Source organism: Astyanax mexicanus, chromosome 24 (assembly GCF_023375975.1).
Source record: "Astyanax mexicanus isolate ESR-SI-001 chromosome 24, AstMex3_surface, whole genome shotgun sequence".
NCBI classification, from domain to species: domain Eukaryota; kingdom Metazoa; phylum Chordata; class Actinopteri; order Characiformes; family Acestrorhamphidae; genus Astyanax; species Astyanax mexicanus.
In genome coordinates, this window is record NC_064431.1 from 6,051,272 (window position 1) to 6,073,933 (window position 22,662).

The 22,662-nt window shown below is 38.7% G+C and overlaps 2 protein-coding genes across 2 annotated transcripts in view; both read right to left on the reverse strand.

The window, feature by feature from the left end:
• epha8 (eph receptor A8) overlaps nt 1-22,662 on the reverse strand; it is a 158,508-nt gene that overhangs the window by 69,493 nt on the left and 66,353 nt on the right. The window lies entirely within an intron of this gene.
• cdk18 (cyclin dependent kinase 18) overlaps nt 1-22,662 on the reverse strand; it is a 548,438-nt gene that overhangs the window by 59,367 nt on the left and 466,409 nt on the right. The window lies entirely within an intron of this gene.

Consider the following 22,662-nt stretch of genomic DNA (forward strand, 5'->3'; position numbering starts at 1 on the left):
TGCACACTAACCCATACAAACATGTTTATGCTTGTTTATAATATGTAATAATTCATTTTTGCTGAAAGTTGAATGGTAATGGTAGCACTTTGATACAATTAAAGGTGGTCAGTTTATTGCACTGCAAAGGAAGCAAAACAAAAAGTAAATGCCTAAGAACATGTTCCATGATGTGCCGGAAAAAAAAAATAAATATTTTATTTATATATATATATATATATATATATTATATGACCAGATGGAACCAGGTGGAAGTTTTTTTAAACATATCGAAACCATTGAAACCAAAACCACATCCTAACTATAAAGCATGGTGGAGGTACAATAGTTGTAGCTAGTATGTTTAAAAAATTGCCCTTCTGCTTTTCTGAGGGTCTTGTGATGATGGAGAAACCAATGAATTTAAAGGTGTTTCAAGTTTTCAAGGAACATTGGGTCATGCAATAAGACAATGACTCAAAGCTTATAACATCTCTGGCTTATCCTTAACTTAGAGGATGATAAGAAGTGGAGACGATCAGTCTGGAGAGCCTAATGCTGGGAAAACTGGGGAAAATTACAGATTTATGCTTTGGTAGTGCTATCTATACAAGATTTGTGGGAGTTGAGTTTTAGGGGGAGTCGGGAGAGTTGGGAGTTAGAGAAGGAGAAATGCATGTTGCATGCGGAACAAGAGGGGGTGGGGGTGGGTTGAAGCCTCGGGCTTCACCTGTAATGCTTCACTCTCTAAGGCTAATCCCCCCCCCCCCCCCCCCCACCTGCCTGATCTTCAACACAGACTTCACAGCCCTGGCATGACAAACAGCTCTGACAGCGCCGGGCAAAGCGGGCCTCGGGCAGCCGGCGAGGCCGGAGGTGTGGGATGACCGTGAAATGAGACGTGGCTACTGTAGTACATCAGACAGCAGCCAGTCGGGTCCCTGAACCTCTTCTTCATTCCACCTGTTGCAAGTGATTTCCTGCAACTGTGTAGTAGCTTAGAGTGCCCCAGTTCTGCAGCTTTATGTGCTTTTCTTACTCAAGATCGACACACTTGATTACATTACATTACATTACATTTCATTTCATTTGGCAGACGCTTTTGTCCAAAGCGACTTACAATTGATCCATCTAATTGATTAATTAACAAGCCCTACTTGAGCTGAAGTGGGTGAGTTAGATTAGGGAATGCATATGCAGATCTGGAACAAAAATGCAACAAGAATAGGCCCTGAATCTCCAGCACAGGTTCTATTAGAAACTTTGGTAACACTTTATTTTAAGGAACACAAATTAGGCGCTTATTAATGTCTTATTATTTGCTTAATAAAGCCGTAATTAGACATTTGTACATGATTTATTCACTACTTATTAGGCTTTATTCTGTATAAGTGTCATTGGTGCTTAATTAGGGGCCTGTGATTGCTTAAATATTTATTCAGTTCCTTTTTAGTGTCTAATTAGTGATGAATAGAACCTCACTTTAGAATATGGTGCACATCTTGGTCTGTTAGTGACTTATTAACCCCTTATTAACTCTTTTATAATAAACTCCAGCACAGCCATAACCTTGCCAAACTCACATAGGTAAACTTAAACTGCTGCCAATAATACACTAATAACATGTAGAATTAGCAAATAGTTAATGCTTAATAATCTAATCAGGGTGCTAACATAACTGTTTATTGTGCACTATAAGAACTAATACAGCCATCATTAATCATTTCCACATAATATACCCCTAATTAAGCACCAATAACACTTACACAGAATAAAGCCTAATAAGTAGTGAACACATCATTTACAAATGTCTAATTAAGGCTTTATTAAGCAAATAATAAGACAATAATAAGCGCTTAATTTGTGTTCCTTAAAATAAAGTGTTACCGCAGTTTCATACTGAAAAAAAAATATACTTTTAACTATTTTTCCTAGATTATAAAACTTTAAAATGGGTCAAAATCACCCATAACACAACAGGAGGGATAAGGGTCTCAAATAAAAAAGTCTGCTTCATTAAGCAAATAATAAGACATTAATAAGCACCTAATTTGTGTTCCATAAAATAAAGTGTTACCGAAAGTTTAAAGCTATGTCACCTACAGGTACATCTAAAAAATAATAAAAACTTTATTTCAGTAGTTCATTTCAAAATGTGAAACTCATATTGTCGCTGTTCAATAAAAAAACACTCCAAAATGTCCAAAATAGCAACTTTACAGCAGAGAGAAAAAAAAAAACTTGTAAACTTTCAATGGAAGTCAATGTAAAAACAGAGCAATTCAGCAGTTTTTTTTTTTTTTTTTACCTGATGTTGGTCATGCTATGCAGCAGACACCCTTATTATTATATTATTATCTGTAGCTATGTGAATATGGTTATGTAAATAAATTAGCGAACAGCAAGCAGAATGTAACCACTCTCAAATCCTGTTAGAGAAGTGCAGGAGCTTAAATGGTCCATGCCTTATCTAGAGACGTGACTCCCAGATGTTTCCCACAGGACAAACTCTGCATGCGATATTACGCAGACTGGCCTAATTGAAAGGGAGAGCGATGACCCTGGAAAAGCCTCCAGCTTGGCTTCGCTGACCCCGGCCTCTCCTCAGATGTAGGGCTTTCGAAGCAGCTGATTGGCTAACACGTCTCTGCTCATCCTTCCCGAGGGAGAAGCTCAAAAAAGCTCATCGCAGTAATTAATACCTCAAACTCGAGTGAATACTGTACCTCTGTACCTTCAACAGAAACACACTGGAGCTTTCTGCCTTTGTACCGCATCCTAAACTCTATCAAAATGCCCTTGAAAAAAAATAGATTTTTATTCAAACATTACTCAACTACAGGGGTTGGACAATGAAACTGAAACATCTGTCATTTTAATGTGGGAGGTTTAATGGCTAAATTGGAGCAGCCTGGTGTTCAATCTTCATTAATTGTACATTGCACCAGTAAGAGCTGTAAGAGTGTGAAGATTCAGTTAGCAGCACAGTTCTGCTCAAAATATTGCAATGCACACAACATTATGAGTGACATACCAGAGTTCAAAAGAGGACAAATTGTTGGTGCACGTCTTGCTGGAGCATCTGTGACCAAGACAGCAAGTCTTTGTGATGCATCAAGAGCCACGGTATCCAGGGTAATGTCAGCAAACTACCAAGAAGGACCAACCACATCCAACAGGATTAACTGTGGACGCTGTAAGAGGAAGCTGTCTGAAAGGGATGTTCGGGTGCTAACCCGGATTGTATAAAAAAAAAACATTAAACCATGGCTGATCAAATCACGGCAGAATTCAATGTGCACCTCAACTCTCCTGTTTCCACCAGAACTGTCCGTCAGAACAATAAATTATTGTGGTCTAAAACCAGGTGTTTCAGTTTCATTGTCCAACCCCTGTAGTTTGAGTTAAGTGGACATCTGTGGCCACATATACAGTACATTCAAACAGAGAAACTTTGAGTTGAACTACCTTAAAATAACTGAACAGAGTTTAATCTGTTGCCATTGGCAGCTTCTTTTTCATTGGCTTCTGGCACAATCTATTTGCATACTGGGTGTGTCCCCTGTAACACATTATAAAGCCTTATATACAGTCATTACTGTCAAGACATTATAGTGAGGCATAATAAAATTTACTTCATGTTTAAAAAGCATATGAAAACTCACTTCACTTAAAGTCAGTAATGACTGTATATAAGGCTTTATAATGTGTTACGCACTTATATAAAAGCTTAATTTGAGAAATCATAGCTGCATATTTTAATGCATCATACCAAAATATACCAAATTTGTGTTATAGTGCATTACAACACTACATTGTACAATGTTCTTATTAACAGATATTATAAAGCATTACAAGCCCTTTCTTTATAAACCCTTACACTTGTAGTTTATAATGTGTTATAAATGTCACTTTAAGTACTTATGAGTTATTGTACACACTTATTACAGTCATTATAAGGTATTACGCATGTGATATAATGCATTATAAATGCATGTATAATACATTATGAATACAGGGTTCATAGGAAGTGTTACCAAAGTGTTTTACGCCTTTTAGTTTTTTTGCGCCTTATGTATGAAAATAGACTAGAAGTGTACTTTATAGTGCTAAAAATACGATATATAATGTCTTATTAGTGTATTGTAATGTGCAATTAGTATGTTTTTTTCAGATGTTTATAGAGATGACGTTCATAGAAAGTGTTACCAAAATAAATACAAAAAAATTATGTATCATTACTTAAAATCTCTAAAAAATACATTTTACAAGTTTGTGATTCTAAAGTGACAAAATGTGAAAAAAATACGATACCACTTTAAAATAAGACTACCTTTATAAAGGGTTTATAAATGGTTTACACTATGAGTCTGAAAACTTTTGTGGAGGCCTTATATCCACCCATATCCACAGAGCAGGTACATTCATACCCCTTGAATGTATATATTTTTGGTACCACTTTAAAATAAACCTAAGGGTTTATAAATGGTGTACAATTAGTTTATTAATGGTTAGTAATTAGGTTTGAATGCCTTAAAAATCATTAATAATCAGTTATAACATATATGTAGAAAGGGAAACAATATAGATGGCTGTGGGTTCACTATTTGGCAAACAACAGGTCATTGTTGCCCTTTCTACGTATGTGTTATAACTGTTTATTAATGATTTTTAAGGCATTTACAACCTAATTACTAACAATTAATAAATTAATTGTGAACCATTTATAAACCCGTTATAAAGGTAGTCTTATTTTAAAGTGGTACCAAAAATATATACATTCAAGGGGTATGAATGTACCTGCTCTGTGGATATGGGTGGAAATAAGGCCTCCACAAAAGTTTTCAGACTCATGTAATAAGAACTACATAAAGTCTATTAGAGAGTTATAAAAGTTCACGTGCACTTTTTTTTTTCTAATTATTTTGCTACCTCACATATCAGATCTGTGGGGCGAGCAGGCGCCTCGTAATTTTAGAACATTGTGTTTGGATGTTCCTCAAAGTTTTAAACACCTTTGTATGCAAATTAGGCCAATCTCCATAATTTCCATATCCACATGCCCTCGCGCTTCTTCCCCTCTTTTGTTTCCTGTGCACTTTTTTTTTTTTTCCCTCTTTTCCCTCAGACGCAGTTGTTTGAGCTTTTGTTGAACACGTGTGCCGTTTCATCAGGAGTTTTCTAAAGATTGTTCCGCACCCACTGGGTAATTGGTACAGCACCCAGTGACCTCACATTCAGAGAGACGCTAAACATTACCACCGGAAAAAAAAGAGAGAAAAACAGACAAAGAGAGCTTAAAGAAATGAACGCTGATTTACCAGACGGAAAGTTTTTCTCCATCCTGAAGCAGAAGATTTATGTGATGTCGTAATGCCACATAAAAGCTGGATTTTTGTACATCGGGGGAAATCACTCACAGCTTCACAGTTTTTTTTTTTTTTTTTTAATCTAAGATACCTGTCAAATTACAGTAAATCCACAAAAGATTCAGTTTAAATGCCCTTATTTGCTTTTGTTCCCAAAATGTGGGACAAAAATAACAACAACAACAAAAAACTGTAAATATAAGAGTCCTCATTTTAGGCAACATTTTAAGAAACATCTAACAACTGTCTGTGACATTCTAAATCACAGCAGTTTATTGATGAGAGTTTCACACAGGGAAAGTTGCAAGAAAGAAAGAAAAAGTTTCAAAATGTTCCTGTTTATCAAACACAAGTGTCTTAACTATGACATAGCATTATAAAGATATTTTATTGTGTCCCATGATTTTTTTTCCACCTCTCATAAAAGCTAAAGAACACTGCACTGACAAAACTCTACAGTACCAATCAAAAGTTTGAAAACACCTTAAATTCAGTGATTCAGTGTTTTTTTTTATTTTTTCATTATTTTAAAATGTTCTGCGCTGTGGATTATTACTATAATAATAAGACTATAAAGTCTTATAAAGTCTAAACTATAAAGAAAAAAACATATGGAAGTAGTTTGTAAACAAATCAGAATATGTTATATATTGCACATCTTGGCTGGATTTTCTCAGAGTCAGAATTTATCAGATAACAGCTGTTTCTTCAGTTAACAGCTGTGCTGAACTCGTCAAGAGCTAATTATTTGAATTTCTTTTTTTAAACCATTTTATTTATTTTTTTTCCCATTTCCTCCCCAATTTTTATATGGCCAATTACGCAACCCACTCATTAGGACTCCCCCTATTACTAGTGATGCCCCAACACACCAGGAGGGTGAAGACTAGCACATGCCTCCTCTGATACATATAAAGTCAGCCACCGCTTCTTTTCAAACTGCTGCTGATGCAGCAATGCTGAGTAGCATCACAGCGCACTTGGAGGAAAGCGCAGCGACTGATGAGCTGATGAGCAAGGCTAATTGTGCTCTTTCAGTGTTACGGCAGCTGATGGCAAGCTGCATTACTGGGATTTGAACCAGTGATCTTCTGATTAGTGATAGTGATAGTGGCAGGCCTTAGTCCACTGGACCACCCGGCGCCCCAAATTCAACATTGTTTTAACCCGATAATGTTTTAATATTTATTTATTTATTTATTTATTTATTTATTTATTTATTTATTATTCTTTTTTTTTATATGTCCTGCCTTGAGAATAATGCATTATTATGCAGAAGAGTGAAATAAAGTGTTAGACCTCCAATGAGGGGGGTGGCAGGCAAAAAAAAAAAAAAAGTTACATTTTGTTTTTGCTTGTAAAAATGTAATTTTTACATTTATTTCTAATTTTCCTATTTTCTCCCCAATTTACATAGCCAATTACCCAGCCCACTTATAAGAACTCCCCCCATCGCTAGTGATGCCCTAAACACCAGGAGGGTGAAGACTAACACATGCTTCCTCCGATACATGTGAAGTCAGACTCCAGATCTTTCTGAACTGCTGCTGATGCAGCATTGCCTAGTAGCGTCACAGCGCTAACGCTCGGAGGAAAGTGCAGCGACTCGGTTCTGATACATCAGCTCACAGACGCAGGCTTGTGCTGATCAACATCACCCTAGGAGTGATGAGGGGAAAGAGCGCCATCTACTCTACCCACCCAGAGAGAGCAAGGCCAATTGTGCTCTCTCAGGGCTCTGGCAGCTGATGACAGCACCTTAGTCTGCTGGACCAACCAGAGATTGAACCGCAAATTTAACAATGTTTACTTGACATCTGTAAACAGTGTGTTAAAAACGGGTCATATAGAGTGTTGCTGGAAAGCTGAAAATAAAAACATTTTTAGTTATTTCACCTTTTTTTGTAGATGTAGATAGTTTTGAAGCCTTCAGTGAGAATTTACAATGTAAATAGTCATGAAAATAAATAAAACGCATTAAAAAAAGAGCGCCATCTACGGTACCCACCAAAAGAAAGCACGGCCAATTGTGCTCTCTCAGGGCTCTGGCAGCTGATGACAGCGCCTTTGTCTGCTGGACCAACCGGAGATTGAACCCAAATTTAACAATGTCTACTTGACATCTGTAAACAACGTATTAAAATGGGCCATATAGGGTGTTACTGAAAAGCTGAAAAATAAAATCATTTTGATTAATTTATTTATATTTATTAGCTTGACAGGGGCAAGCAACACAAAAGTAATGCATTACTTTTAACTGGTAACTTTTACTGGTAACTAGTTACTTTTATAGTGGAGTAACTCATTTAGTAACTCAGTTGTTTTGGAAAAATAACTAGTAACTATAACTAATTACTTTTTCAAAGTAACATGCCCAACACTGCAAGTGGCAGCTGATTAATGTGGCAGGGTTTGATAATCCAGAGTATAAAATAAATCAATTAAAGACCTATTTAATAATACACTTGACTTTTGCTTGAGATTGAACAGGGGGAGGGGATTCTGGCTGATTCTGGCTGAACCCAAATATCCCGGACCACTTAGCCAAGCAAAAGCCCACCTGTATGAGATAATACTTATTTACAAATAGAAAAATAAAACTTATTGGCCTGCATTCATCCGAATGCATGAGCCGCTCTCGGGTTGACAGAAGGCGGTTAAAAACAACTCTAAAAGACGGAGAGAAGTCCGGCGTCAGTTCAGAGAGATCCAATTTCAGATTAGGAGCCGGGAAGGGAAAATCCTTTGAATCTGTTTAAACAGCGTCCGAGTGGCAGTACATAATGACTGCCCGTCTTTGGGTGGCATTTGCGGTGACGGCGCCAGCGCGGCGAGAATATTAACGCGTGAAATCTCACCCTGCGCTGTGTTCTCCCCCCACAGCGAGGAATCCGGAGCTGAATTGAATTCTCTGCCTGCTTATTAGAATGGGGGCTTTTGACAGCGATAACCTTTTTAGAATATGACTGTTAATTGCGGCAGCTGGCTGCATGAGAGCACACACCCCGCAGGCCCCGTCCTGCAGAGAGTCGGGAACACGTCCTGCTGGAACTGTGGATCCCCCCAGCACGGCTCTGTGCAGAGTACTTAAAAGTCTTTAGTCCAAGAAGCACAAGAAGCATTGATACGTTAAATAGACTGAGGGTCTTATCTTATTATCTTATACAATGCGCAAGAAATGTTGTGCTGCTCATTGCTATCTTACACCCCGTCTACAGTCTATTTGAACACCTTTTCACAGAGCTAAGAAATACAGTACAGGCCAAAAGTTTGGACACAGCTTCTCATTCAATGCGTTTTCTTTATTTTCATGACTATTTACTATTTGTAGATTCTCACTGAAGGCATCAAAACTATGAATGAACACATGTGGAGTTTTATGTACTTAACGAAAAATGAGCTGAACCTCCACAGTCACCGGACCTGAACCCAATCCAGATGGTTTGGGGTGAGCTGGAGCACAGAGTGAAGAAGGCAAAGGGGCAACAAGTGCTAATAAACACCTCTGGGAACTCCTTCCTTCAAGACGGTTGGAAAACCATTTCAGGTGACCACCTCTTCAAGCTCATTGGGAGAATGATGCCAAGAGTGTGCAAAGCAGGAATCAGAGCAAAGGGTGTGCCACTGACTGATTTGAACCCTGACAACAAACAACAGTCTGACGTACAGTACATTCCTTTCAAGTCATATTTACAGTATGCCAAATCTTTACTTTCACAGTAAAATATGACTCTACTGCCTCAGTCTACATGCTTCTCTCACTTTCAGCGACACATCTATACCTCACAGCTTGTCCAGAAATGCATGTGTAATGCACGTCCTAGTTGAAGTCTTGCTTAAATCCAGAGCCCAGGAGCCAAGCTCCACTGCAGATATTTCAGGAGACTTTCAGGTCACCTTCAGTATACTAGCGCATTTCAAAAACTTTGCATATCATTGATAAGTTACTTTATTTCAGAAATTTGGTTCAAATTGTGAAATATATATTATATATTATTGTATAGATGTATTACACACAGAGTGATCTACTATTTTAAGCATTTATTTATTTTATTGTTGATGATTATGGCTTACAGCCAATGAAGACCCAAAAATCAGTGTCTCAGGAAATTAGAATATTATATAAGATCTGGTTCTTTTGGCAGTGTGGGCAGTGTGCCAAGTCCTGCTGGAAAATGAAATCCGCACCTCCGTAAAGGTTGAAGTAATGTTGTGGCAAAGCAGAACCTCCTCAATGGAGGAAATCCTAAATTTGGTGATGTCTATGAGTTTCGCACTTCAGGCAGCCATTGCCTGAAAAGGGTTCTTAGTATTAAAGTATTAAAAATGATCATTTAATTTATGGTAAAGTTAATTTGTTCAATTACATTTGAGCCCTTATAATGATGAGGCTTTGTAGAAAAATGATTATAATTCCTAAACACTTCATAAGATAGGTTGTTTAATTTGTTCAACCCCTTACATTTCAATTATATCTCAGTTTTTTTTTTTATTTTAAGTAATCCAGTGTGGTGGCATGCAGAGCCCAAATCATGAAGATTGTGTCACTGTCTGGATATTTTTTTGGACCTAATTGTAAGCAGGGTAACAGCGAGAGGAAGATGGATGATCACAAGTCATCAAACCAAGCTAAAACTGCTTGAGTTTTTGCACCAGGAGTAAAGCAGCATAAAGTTATCCAAAAGCAGTGTGTAAGACTGGTGGAGGAGAACATGATGCCAAGATGCATAAAAACTGTGATTAAAAATGAGGTTTATTCCAATAATATTTAGATTTCTGAACTCTTTTCTGAAACTTTATGAATATAAACTTGTTTTCTTTGCATTATTTGAGGTCTGAAAGCTCTGCGTCTTTTTAGTTATTTCAGCCATTTCTCATTTTCTGCAAATAAAGAGTTTTTTTTTTTTATTATACTAAATCTACCAAAGAAACATAGTGTTCTAAAGCTGTACAATTATTTTTTTTACTATGGAAACTTCTTCATTGAACTGTATTTGATTAATTTTATTTAATATATTTATTTATTGCAGGCTAATCTCCAACTAATTACTCCCTTAAATCTCCTCTAATATCCTCAGCAGGCCTCTAAAAAAAGCAGTCTGAGCAAACAGAACCCGGTGACGGCGCCGCTTGCCCACCCGGCGGACGCTGCGTGACATTTGCTGAAGATCTCTGCTGTCCCTCCTTCAGCGCACTGCTGAGGTTATGAATTACAAATATTTACTCGAGCATCCGGCGTCCGGAGTCAAGAGCGCGAGTGGAAGCGACTACCTTTAGCGGCTTCCTAAGACAAGGCTGCTGCGGGGAGATAAGTGCCGGGCTTGTTTCTCCGAATGCTCGCTTAGTAATTACTTCATGAGTAAGAAAGCAGCTCTGGTAAGCGGCACTTATCGAGCCCTCCCAGATTGCGGATGCTGGAATTTGGATCCAGTATGTTTAGATACGCTAAGCCTCGCTCGCTGTAAACTGGGATCATACCTGGAGTGTGAACAGGGCGACAGACAGAGCGATGGTTTAGAATGGGCCAGATTTATATTATTTATATTTATAAGTTCAGCGGTAATAATGTTGAGATTCATAAACTGACATTTTATGACTGGTAACAGCCAGAAGAAAGTGTTCCCTTGTGAAAACATGCCAAAAAAATACGCCTTAAGTAGCTAAAAGTGCAAAAAAAAAGTCATGTACGAATTCGGCTTAACGTAAAATAAACCACTCAGTGTGTTACCTGCCATTCTCTTTAAGAACCAGGGGAGCTCTGACTTTGGCACATTTGTATCTTAACAGCGCAGTGTCTCAGTAGAGAATACTGACCTGTGCGTTCACACTGATGAAAAAACTTTTATTAGCAGCTCATTTATATGAACCATAATGTTTCTTTATTCTTTTTTGTATTTATTGTTGTGGTAAAGTCAATTTTGGGCTCTGCAGTGTGTCCATCTGTGTGTATGTGTATGTATTTAATGAGTGGGGGCTGTAAGAGCGCTGGGTGCACCTATAGGAATGGACTCAACTGATGGTTGACTGTTGTCAGGGATTTAATCAGTCAGTGGCACTCAACACGCCAGAAATTGACCTGAACACACCTCACTTCCAGATCACCACTTATCAGTGTTAATTGATAACTTTAATTCTAATGTTATATTGACAGCAAGGGCACAAGGAGTGAAAATAGACTGTTGACAGGGTGTAAGATAGCAATACGACCCCTAAAGGGTAACTAAAGCCCCTGATTTTAGCTGAATCCACCCTCAGCTCAATTTTTTTTCAAAATTGAAAAAGTAGTTTGGGAGCAGCGCTAGTTGATGTATGGGTTTAGGGGTGGATCAGAAGTGAGAGCTGATTGGGCTGGGCTTGTTTCCACAATCAGTGATGGTCTGGAGAGACATGTCTGTCATCTGCTGGTGTTGATCCACTGTGTTTTATTATCAAGTCTAAAGTCAGTGCAGTTTTGTTTCCCCACAAAATCTTACAGCACTTCATGCTTCCCTCTGCAACTGACAACTTTTATAGAGATGCGGATTTCATTTTCCAGCAGGACTTGGCACACTGCCCACACTGTAGCCAAAAGTACCAATTGGTTTTATACAGCATACTATTCTAGTTTTCTGAGAGAATGATTTTTGGTTTTTTTATTGGCTGTAAGCCATAATCATCAACAATAAAAAAAGATACACTCTGCATGTAATACATCTATATATTTATATTATATGAGTTTTATTTTTTGAACTGAATAAAAGTAACATTTCAATGGTATTAATTTTTCTGAGATTTTTTTGAGACACTAGTATTTGCTTCCTTATCCATTAGTCCATTTCTTATTCATTTTAAAAGAAAGTCATTTTTACAGGACCATCCTCAGCACCTGCTGTTAGCCCCCCAGCTCCCGTATGAAAGGTCTCCTCACAGGCCTTTATATCAGATCCACTACTCCTCAGCTGACCTCCTCCTACCCACGCTGTGCTGGACACCCCTCTGCCTCAGGACAGACATTCAGACCAGCGGCAGAGTGGGCGGATATCTGGACATGTCCAATTCCTTCACTGCCCTTCTCCATCCACCCAGCTAATAGAGTTTATCTTCTACCAGATTACTTTCTGCAACTCTGGCCTGATCAATCTGGGTGGATCGTAACGACAAGTCTTCTAGCAGGGATGCTCCAATCAACCTCTGTGGCTCTGGTACAGTCTCTGTTTTATCAGAATTATTCAATAGTGATGGTTTTATTTTATGTATTTTATGTATTTTATCTATTTTTATGTTTTTTATTAAATCATCACACATTTAATAATGTGCTATTACTCAAGCAAATTAAATACTAAGTAAATGTAACACATTTACTGGTATAAATGTTTACATACTGTATAGTGCAAAAATTATTTGCATCGCCAGTGAAATTGTGACCAAACAAAGAATCAAACAGTCTAAAAAAAAAAAAAAAAACAACTCTGTAGACCAAAACATGGCAGGTCAGAGGCTCAAGAAACACTGATACAAAATATCCAGACAGGGTCGAACAGGAAGGGTTCCAACAAAAAGCACGACAGAGAACAAATAAGCACATGGGGTATTTATACACAGACACAGACAAGGGACGTCTGTGGAAGTAACGAGGGGGTGGGGATACATATACCATACCATACCATACCATAACATAAAAAAAAACATAAGACAGATTTATTTTGGTTTTACGTTTTTGTCATACTTACATTTTTCAGATTGTTAAACAAACTTTAAAATGAGACAAAGAGAACCTGAGTAAATACAAAATGCAGTTTTTAATTCATAATTTAATTTAATTAAGTGAAAAAGTACTCCAAGCCATTCTAAACCTAAGTGAGAAAGTAATTGCCCTCCATGAATTAACTGTGATTAACAAATTATTTTGGAAAGCTGAATTTTGGAAACTTCAATTTCACTGAACACAATCAGACCTGATTACCGCCAGACTGTAGAATCAACAAATCATTTAAACAGAACCTGTCTGACAACCTGAAGCAGCTTAACGATCTCAAAAAGCACATTAAACACATTATCAGGCCCCGATCTGAAGATTTTTAAGAACAGATGAGAAAACAAAGTCATTGACATCTATCATCTATGTCTGGCAAAATCATGGAACCTTGGTGTATCTTCCCAGGAGTGACCAGCCTACCAAAATTACTCCAAAAGGGCATGGGCAACTCATCCAGGAGGTCCCAAAAAAACCCAGAACAGCATTAAAAGTAGACTGCAGACCTCACTTATCTCAGTTAAGGTCAGCGTTAATGATCAAAAAATGAGAAAGAGTCTGGGTGAAAATGGTCTCCATAGGAGTTGCAAGGCATAAAACACTGCTAACCAAAAATAACACAATGGCACGTCTCACATTTACCAACAAACATCTTGATGATTCCCAGGACGCTAGGGAAAAATTTTGTGGGCTGTAAAGACAAAAGTTTTTTTTATTGTTTGTTTTTGCGGAAGGCGTATAATATATTACATCTGGTGTAAAAATAACACATAATTAAAAAAAAAATAACATCATACATGCTGTAAAGATGGAACCATGAACCAGAATTTTATGATAGACCTTCTTTTACTTTTTCCCATCCACTTTGTTCAATGTACATTTTTTCAAAACAGCCTCAGAACATGATACTACCACCACCATGCTTAATAGCAGGGACAGTGTTTTTAAGAATAAATGCAATCTAATCTGGCAAAAACTGTTTTGGTCAGCTTCCATCTTTAGCTAGGCCATTCCATCAAATGGGTGCTATTTGCTTGTTGTAGCTTTTTTCAAATTTAACTAACTTTTAAATCTTTTTTTAAACTCTGAACCTAACAACACATATATTTTTAACTATTCAAAACATGTACTGGTCAAACTCAGGCAGCTTTACTTAATTTTTAACAAGGTTTAAAAGCTAAAGATGGTTACAAAACTCATGTGAAATAAAAAAAAAAAAACATGTTCAAAAGCAAGTCTACTAATTAATCTACTACTTTCGCTACCCTCAAGAAAGTCTTCATTTTAAAGAAACGGTTGACTGCATTCTTAAGTAATTGACATTTATGACAAAAAAAAAGCACTCCTGTCACTGGCACTCAGTCCTGTTACTGGAACTCACTTGGTTTTGGAGCAAATTAAGCAAGGTAATTGTTAATTCTCTTAATAAAATCTTTTCTTTTCCAATGGGTCGTCACTAAAGAAATGGACGATAATAGTGTTGATTTAACACTGGCAAATTTACTTTGTGGTTATTTTAATTGGCAGCTAAATAGTTTTGGTGTTACGAATAGTGTACGAACTTTACTCAAGAATCTTGACAACATTATGACAACATGACAAAACAGCATGATGAGGGACTATGACATCCACATCATCGTACTCTCAGAGCCCATTTGTCACTGGCCCCCACCTGCCTTATCGGCTCTATTGATTGGTTGAGCTGTGAGGAGAGAGAAATAGAGAGAAAGAGAGAGGTCAAGAGAGAAAGAGTGGTCGTAAATGAACTTGTCACGGTGAACAGGAGGCAGATGGGATAATAATGAAGTCGTAGGGCACGGGCTGTCAGGAATCTGGGCTGAGTGGCAGCTGGCAGCCACTGGAGCTTCTGCCGGACGCCGCTGGACTCTGCCGGGTGCCGGGGTCAGCGGCAGGCCAGGCCTCAATCGGCGAGCTCGAAACGGACAGCAAAGAAGCTCCGCTCATTGCGAGTTCATGAAGCAGCATAAATGATTCAGCCCGGCTGAGACGAAGGTGAAGATCCACAACAATGGACTCTGCCGCGCTGGTTTTTAGATCAGTCAGTGCTGTAATCTGGCGATACTGAGAGATTTATTTAAGCGTGTTAAATATTTAGCGTCCCGATCGCTCGCAGTGCAGTCATCACTCAGCAGCTCGGCGTGCAGTGTGTGTGTGTGTGTGTGTGGAAGTGTGGAGGAGCATTAAAATAGTTTTAAACGCTCTTTAATTGACCTGTCTGACAGGCAAATAGCTCTCTATAGAACTAGCGGCCTTATTTCCCAACGCTAAATGGCATGTCGGATGAAAAAAAAAAAAAAAAAAAGCAACACTTCTTCTTCCGTCCTCATTGCTTCTTTTTCCCTGTGTCACATTTTTTCTTCCCTCACTTAAACACACTCTCTAAACCACATTCGGTAAGCAATTGGTGCTTCTCCTAGATTTTATAGTAAAGGTCTTGTTTAATGCTAATTTTGTGCTATTCAATGTTTTGATCTGGAAATTAATATCAGTTATCCGAACTTAAAACTGTTAAACCAACCAAAATATTCTGTTAACTTGTTAGGTTATAGTTTTTGAGGCTGGTAACTCTGATGAACTCATCCTGTGCAACAGAGGAAACTTTTGCTCTTCCTTCCCAGGTGCAGTCCTGATTAGAGCCAGTTTCATCATTCAACCATTGTTTTTTGTATTTAATGATCTTTGCAACTGCATTTAAGGACACTTTTAAAGTTCTTAAAATCTTTCGGATTGACTGACTGTCATGTCTGGTGCTGAAAGCACACCTGTGTTCCCCTCACTCAGCTCTACCTGCGATTTCCAAGCTTCCAACTACAATACCCAGAACGCACCTCACCCTGACATCACACACACTCCTGATCACGTGGTACACCGCATGACACCTCCAGGAAGTCCTGAGAATTGATTACTATCAGTATAAATAGACCGCGCTCATGCTCAATCGTCGCCGAGTAATTGTAGTGGTTCTACCCTGCATTACAAAGCGTTTCCATTGCCCTATTGTTACTTTCCGTGTATGATCGTTTTCCGTGTTTTTCCGACTTTGATTTTTGCCTTGCCCGTGTATTGGATATTTTGTGTATGACCTGGACTGTTACTCATTTGGATTTCTGCCTTCTCTGTGATACTCCCTGCTCGTGTATGAACTCTGGACTGTCTCCCGTTTATGGTATGGTTTCCCTGCTCAATGTTTCTCTGATATTGACCTGGCTTGTTTTGACTACCCCTGCTGAATCTTTTAATAAAAGATTTTTATCGTATCTGCACAAGTCTCCTCCTTGTCTGGCCCTGACACTGACCTTCATTTCTTAAAGCATGTTTTTTCTTTACTTTTGTTGGAGTTGAGAAGTTCTTTCCATAATATGAACATTAATTAGAACAATAATCAAATATTCACTATTCACTGTCTACCAACTCTACCTCTTCACAACTTTACAACTGATGCTCTCAAACACATTAAGAGATGCAGAGATGTGTAAAGATATCATCCAAGCGAGAGGTGCTACATTAAAGATTCTAAAATATAAAATATAATGCAGACAATTAAAAAAATAATGATATGCCATAGGTGCTGCCTCTCATGGCAGGGCTTCCAACTGGCAATTTTCAACAGGACAATGCTTGCCAACACAGAGCAAGATTTCTCAGATTGCAACACTTCATTGGCCTTCATTATGATCAATTGGGGATTTATGGGACCAGCTGGGATGTCAGCAATGGCAGCCTTCAATTCAGCCTTCAAGATCTACAGGCCGAGCTGCAACATCCATTGGCAATATAATACATTTGTATTAAAAATCAAGGTAAGGAACTTAGGTTAAGAGTCATCCAACACCTAAAAAAAGCATTGGAACACTCTTTAATTGACTTGTCTGAAAGGCAGTTTTCTTTCTATAGAATTAGCGTAGCACAGCCTTATTTCCAAACGATAAATGGCATGCTGGATGCAAAAAAAGCAAATGTGTGCAAAACATCCTGCAGCCACATGTGCTGCCTCTTCCAACTGGTATTTTTCAGCAGGATAGTGCTCTTCACACCCAGCAAAGGTTTCCAAGGAATGTCTCTGCTAGATTGCACAGATTGCATTACTTCATTGGCCTGTCCGATCAACAGATATTTGTAAAATAAAGTAACTTAATTACAACCACACTTTCAATGAAGTTGGGGCGTTGTGCACAACATATACAAAAGCAGAATACAATTATTTACAAGCTTTTTTGTTTTTTGCATATATTCACTCATTTTGAAGTTGGGACAGTGGCAACAAAAGACTGAGGACGTTTAGAGGAATGCTTAATAATCACCTGTTTGGAACATTACACAATGAATAGTGTCATGATTGGGTATAATGGGAGCATCCCACTATAAAAGGCTGAAATTCTCATGGAAGGATGGTGCAAGGTTCACCTCTTTGTACCTAACTAAACTGGAATTGGGGTTGTACGTTACCACATGAGTTGTCCAACACCTGAAAGTAGTTTGAAATGCTCTTTAATTGACCTGTCTGATGGGAAAATGGCTTTCTATAGAACTAACAGCCTTATTTCGCTAAATGCTAAAAACGGCATGTCGGATGAAAAAAATAGGAAATAAAAGAAAAAAGAGCAACACTTCTTCTGTCCTCGATTCTTCTTTTTCCCTCTGTCACTTTTCCTCTTCCCTCGCTCACTCTTCCCCTGCCTCAAACACACTCTCCAAACCACACTTCGATAAGCACTTGGCGCTAGCATGGCGGGGCGTCCTGGATTTCACAGTCAAGGTGCTATTTAAATCCAATTTTAATCCATCTTGCAAAGCTTTTACTTTCATATCCCTCCACCCACCCTTCCCCACCCTCCGTTGTTGTTATTTGCTCCCCTGTCAGGTTCCCGCTGGGTATGTGTGTGGACTGAACCAAGCCGCCGGCGGCCTGGCCGTTCTTGTTTATACGCTTCGCCTCGTATATAATGAAATCAGATCAATGGAATGGCCCAATGAGCAGGGGGTCCAGACACTTTGACACTAATCTCTTCGGAGGTCCCTTATCAGCAGTCGGTGCGGAGGCATGCCTGTGCCCTGTGACAGCCTGCTATTCATTCCCTTCCGTGTTGGGAACAATCTTCAGGCTCTTCGCTCTTCGGGCCACACTGCGTTGCATCACCAAGCCACCAACCCACCCACCCACCCACCGACCGCTCCATCCCTCAAAATGGAGACGTGGCTCAACCCGATTGGAACGCTTGATACCACCGCCCCCCTACAGAGTCCCTCAAGTCAACATGACTGATATCACAGAGAAAGAAGCCCAGATAAAGTAAAGCGTCAGAGGCAGACAGAGGGAGCATCACAACAGAAGGTTTGTCACCACCATTAAGGATGAGGTAATCTCCAAAAGCTGCAGTCTGACAGTCTGTTATTCCATTAGAAAGGGATTACAGGACTATAGACTTTCAAAATTTCACTTTTATACACATTCCTTGACAAGTCTCTTATCAGCCCCCGACTCCTCGTCGTCACAACAACAACGCGATCCAGTCAACACACCGCCAAGTTCATATGAGCTCCAGGAGCTCCAGTCCTTTTTCGGTGGTACCAAGATGTTTGGCCACAGAGCAGAAATGTAAGACCACCCAAAGCACACCAGCACCCAAGAACCTCATCTCTTCTCTTGACACGAACTGTTTAGAAACCAGTTTATTATCACAGTGCCAACAGAACAGGAAACCCAGGCATGTTTGGAATGGTTTTGTTGTCAAACGTCCACTTACAGGGGTTGGACAATGAAACTTTTAGACCACAATAATTGATTGTGGTGATGGACAGTTCTGGTGGAAACAGGAGAGTTGAGGTGCACATTGAATTCTGCGTGATTTGAGCAGCCGTGGTTTTATGTTTTTTGGATACAATCCGGGTTAGCACCCGAACATCCCTTTCAGCCAGCTTCCTCTTACAGCGTCCACAGTTAATCCTGTTGGATGTGGTCGGCCCTTCTTCAGGTGGTATGCTGACATTACTCTGGATACCGTGGCTCTTGATACATCACAAAGACTTGCTGTCTTGGTCACAGATGCGCCAGCAAGACGCGCACCAACAATTTGTCCTCTTTTAATCTCTGGTAACTATTAGCTATTCGAACAGAACCTCACTTTAGAATATGGTACACATCCTGGTCTATTAGTGACTTATTAAGCCCTTATTAACTCAATAAACTCCAGCACAGCCATAACCTTACCAAACTCACATAGATCAAACTGCTGCCAATTATACACTAATAACATTAGTAGAATTAGCTAATAGTTAATGCTTAATAATCTAATCTGCTTAACAGGGAGCTAACATAACTGTTTATTGTGCATTATAAGAACTAATACAGCCGTTATTAATCATTACCACATAATAGACTGCTAATTAAGCACCAATAACCCTTAAACAGAAGTATAATAAGTAATGAATAAATCATTTACAAATGTCTAATTAACGCTTTATTAAGCAAATAATACGATATTAATAAGTGCCTAATTTGTGTTCCTTAAAATAAAATGTTACCAAATATTTATATTGTAATATTTACATCCACACTGTTTTTTTATTAATATTGTAGGTCCTCTATTGTAGGTAATCTAAAATGACTATTAAGTAAACTGATACCAAACTTTTGAACGGTAGTGCATTATAACAAAATTACACACATTATTTCAGCTCAGATGTTCCAGTTCTCCCAGTATTAACTTCATTCAGCCAATCACTGATCTCCGAGGTTTAGGTGTTGCAGAACCATTTCGGTGTATGTGATGAACTCCTACATGGCGGGCCTATGAGGTGGGTGGGTGTTATAAAGTGGTCAGTAAGTGGGAGTAAAAATGTAAGTGTTTCTAATAAAACCAATCCCCATCTACCTTCTCCATCCACTGTATTAAAACACCTACCTTTAACTTCCACTCGCTCTTCAATTTGAGAAGAACATCTGTGTAAAAGTCCAACATATTGGTGTATAGTTAGTGACTGTAGCCCATCTGTGCTGGCCAACATTTAAGTAATTTATCCAATAGACTTTATTTTGATATAATGGTACCACTTTAAAATAAGACTACCTTTATAAAGGGTTTATAAATGGTTTACAATTAGTTTATTAATGGTTACTAATTAGGTTGTAAATGCCTTAAAAAGCATTAATAATCAGTTATAACACATACAGTAGAAAGGGCAACAATGACCTGTTGTTTGCCAAATAGTGAACCCACAGCCATCTATACTGTTGCCCTTTCTATGTATGTGTTATAACTGATTATTAATGCTTTTTAAGGCATTTACAACCTATTTAGTAACCATTAATAAACTAATTGTAAACCACTTATAAACCCTTTATAAAGGTAGTCTTATTTTAAAGTGGTATCCCAGAAACTGACAATTTCTGAAAGGCTAGGAAAGTAGAAGGTGGGTGGTTTTAATGAAATATGATGATACGTTCCAAACTGTACTAAAAATAGGTGTTTCCAATAGCAGTCAGTACATACAGCTCTGGAAAACAATTAAGAGGCCACTTAAAAATGATGAGTTTCTTTGATTTTACCAAACTAAAAACCTCTGGAATATAATCAAGAGGAAGATGGATGATCACAAGCCATCAAACCAAGCTGAACTGCTTGAAATTTTGTACCAGGAGCGACCTAAAGTTATCCAAAAGCAGTGTGTAAGACTGGTGGAGGAGAACATGATGCCAAGATGCATGAAAACTATGTTTAAAACCAGGTTTATTCAACCAAATATTGATTTCTAAACTCTTAAAACTTTATAATATGAACTTGCATCTATATTGTTGTTTCAGCCATTTCTCATTTTCTGCAAAATGTTTGGGCAAATGTCTGTAGTTTATAGAATAAAACAACAATGTTCATTTTACTCAAACATAAACCTATAAATAGCAAAATCAGATAAACTGATTCAGAAACTGAAGTGGTCTCTTAATTTTTTTTTCAGAGCTGTGTATGAAATAGTTGCTAGCTAATGTATAAAAAAAATCAGCAAAGTGCTGCAAATGTTTCTGCCAAGAAATCTTTTATTGCTTTTCTGCTTCTCTTGCCGCCATATTGTGCGGTTTCCTAAAACCGCGCGGCATTTAGAGGGAGAATCTTAAGGTAATGGAAGTGCCGAATCCGTGAAAGAGACAGATGGATGTGGAGGAAAGTGTCCATGCAGCAAATCCTTTTGTAATAGGGGCTTCTGGCTACGGGGGCCATAAACAGCACCAAAAGACTCTTTAATCTATTACTGCGAGTGCCTCTAGATGCACAGAAAGAGATGTTCCACGCTGTGCTTCTCTAACCTGACCGTCAAGAGAGGGACCAGGGAGGAGAAGGAGTTAAACACAAGAGAGAGATTGGAATGGCATGGTTTTCTTTACCAAACGCAGGTCAAACTGAGCACTGGAGCTTCTACAAAACAGGACTTCTACAAAACAAGAGCTACAGCAGTGTTCACTGTCTCCATCCATCCATCGACTTTTTTGTCCATCTTTCTGGTCAGGGTCATGCTGGGGTCTTAGCTGAGCTTATCCGGAGTCATTGTGCATGAGGCAAGAATCTCTGGGCAGAGTACATATTACCAGTTTATTTATGGACAGGGCCCCTGTTGGTGCAAGTAAAGAATATGACCTGGACAAGGCAGGGACTGTATATCAATGGTTAATTTGCCACCCATCCATCTATTTATCCATCCATCCATCTATTCCTCTAATTTTTTTCCCTTTTTCTTCTTGGTTAGTGTTATGATCGTGTCCAGAGCCAACCTGGATTCAATGGCGCCAGTCCATTGCAGAGTGCAACAAACTGTAAAAATTTGTTTAAAATAAGTGAAGCATTGGTTAATTTGTCTATCCATCTGTTACTCCATCTTTTGTCCCATTTCTCATGGTAAGGGTCATATTGGGTCCAGAACCTTGCTCTAATCATTGGCTGCAAGGCAGGAATATCTAGAAAGAGTGCCAGTCCTTCGTAGGGTATCACACATCCAGTAGTTGATCTACAGCAATGGAAATGTATCCATCCAAGCTTCTGTCCATTCGTTAATCAGTTCGTCTTCTTATTTGCTTCTTCCTCAAAGCAAATACGACGTTATGGTGAGACAAAGCCTACCTGGAATCACTGGGTGCAATGAAGCAATATCCCATGGACAGGGGACCACAGAGGACTACACACCTACCACCTCTGGTACAACAATGGTTACCTTCTTAATTCATTCATTCATTTATCCATCCTCTTGTTGGCTCTTCTTGGTCTTAGGGTTACAATGAATCCAAAGCCTTTCCAGAATCATCTGGCGCAATTCACTCCTTCTTCTTAAGGGGGCTTATGATGGAACCTAGGCTGACCTGGAATTACTGGAAACACGTATGGGGCATAACACACCCTTAGTTTGGGTACAACAATGGCTTATTTCTCCATTCTCTCCATTATCCATCTTCTTCTTTGCCTTCTCCTGGTCAGGGTTACAATGGATCCAAGGTCTACGCAAAATCATTGGACACCCATTAGATCATGTATAGCAATGGTTATTATTTCCCAATCCATCCTTTGAACCATCTTTTTT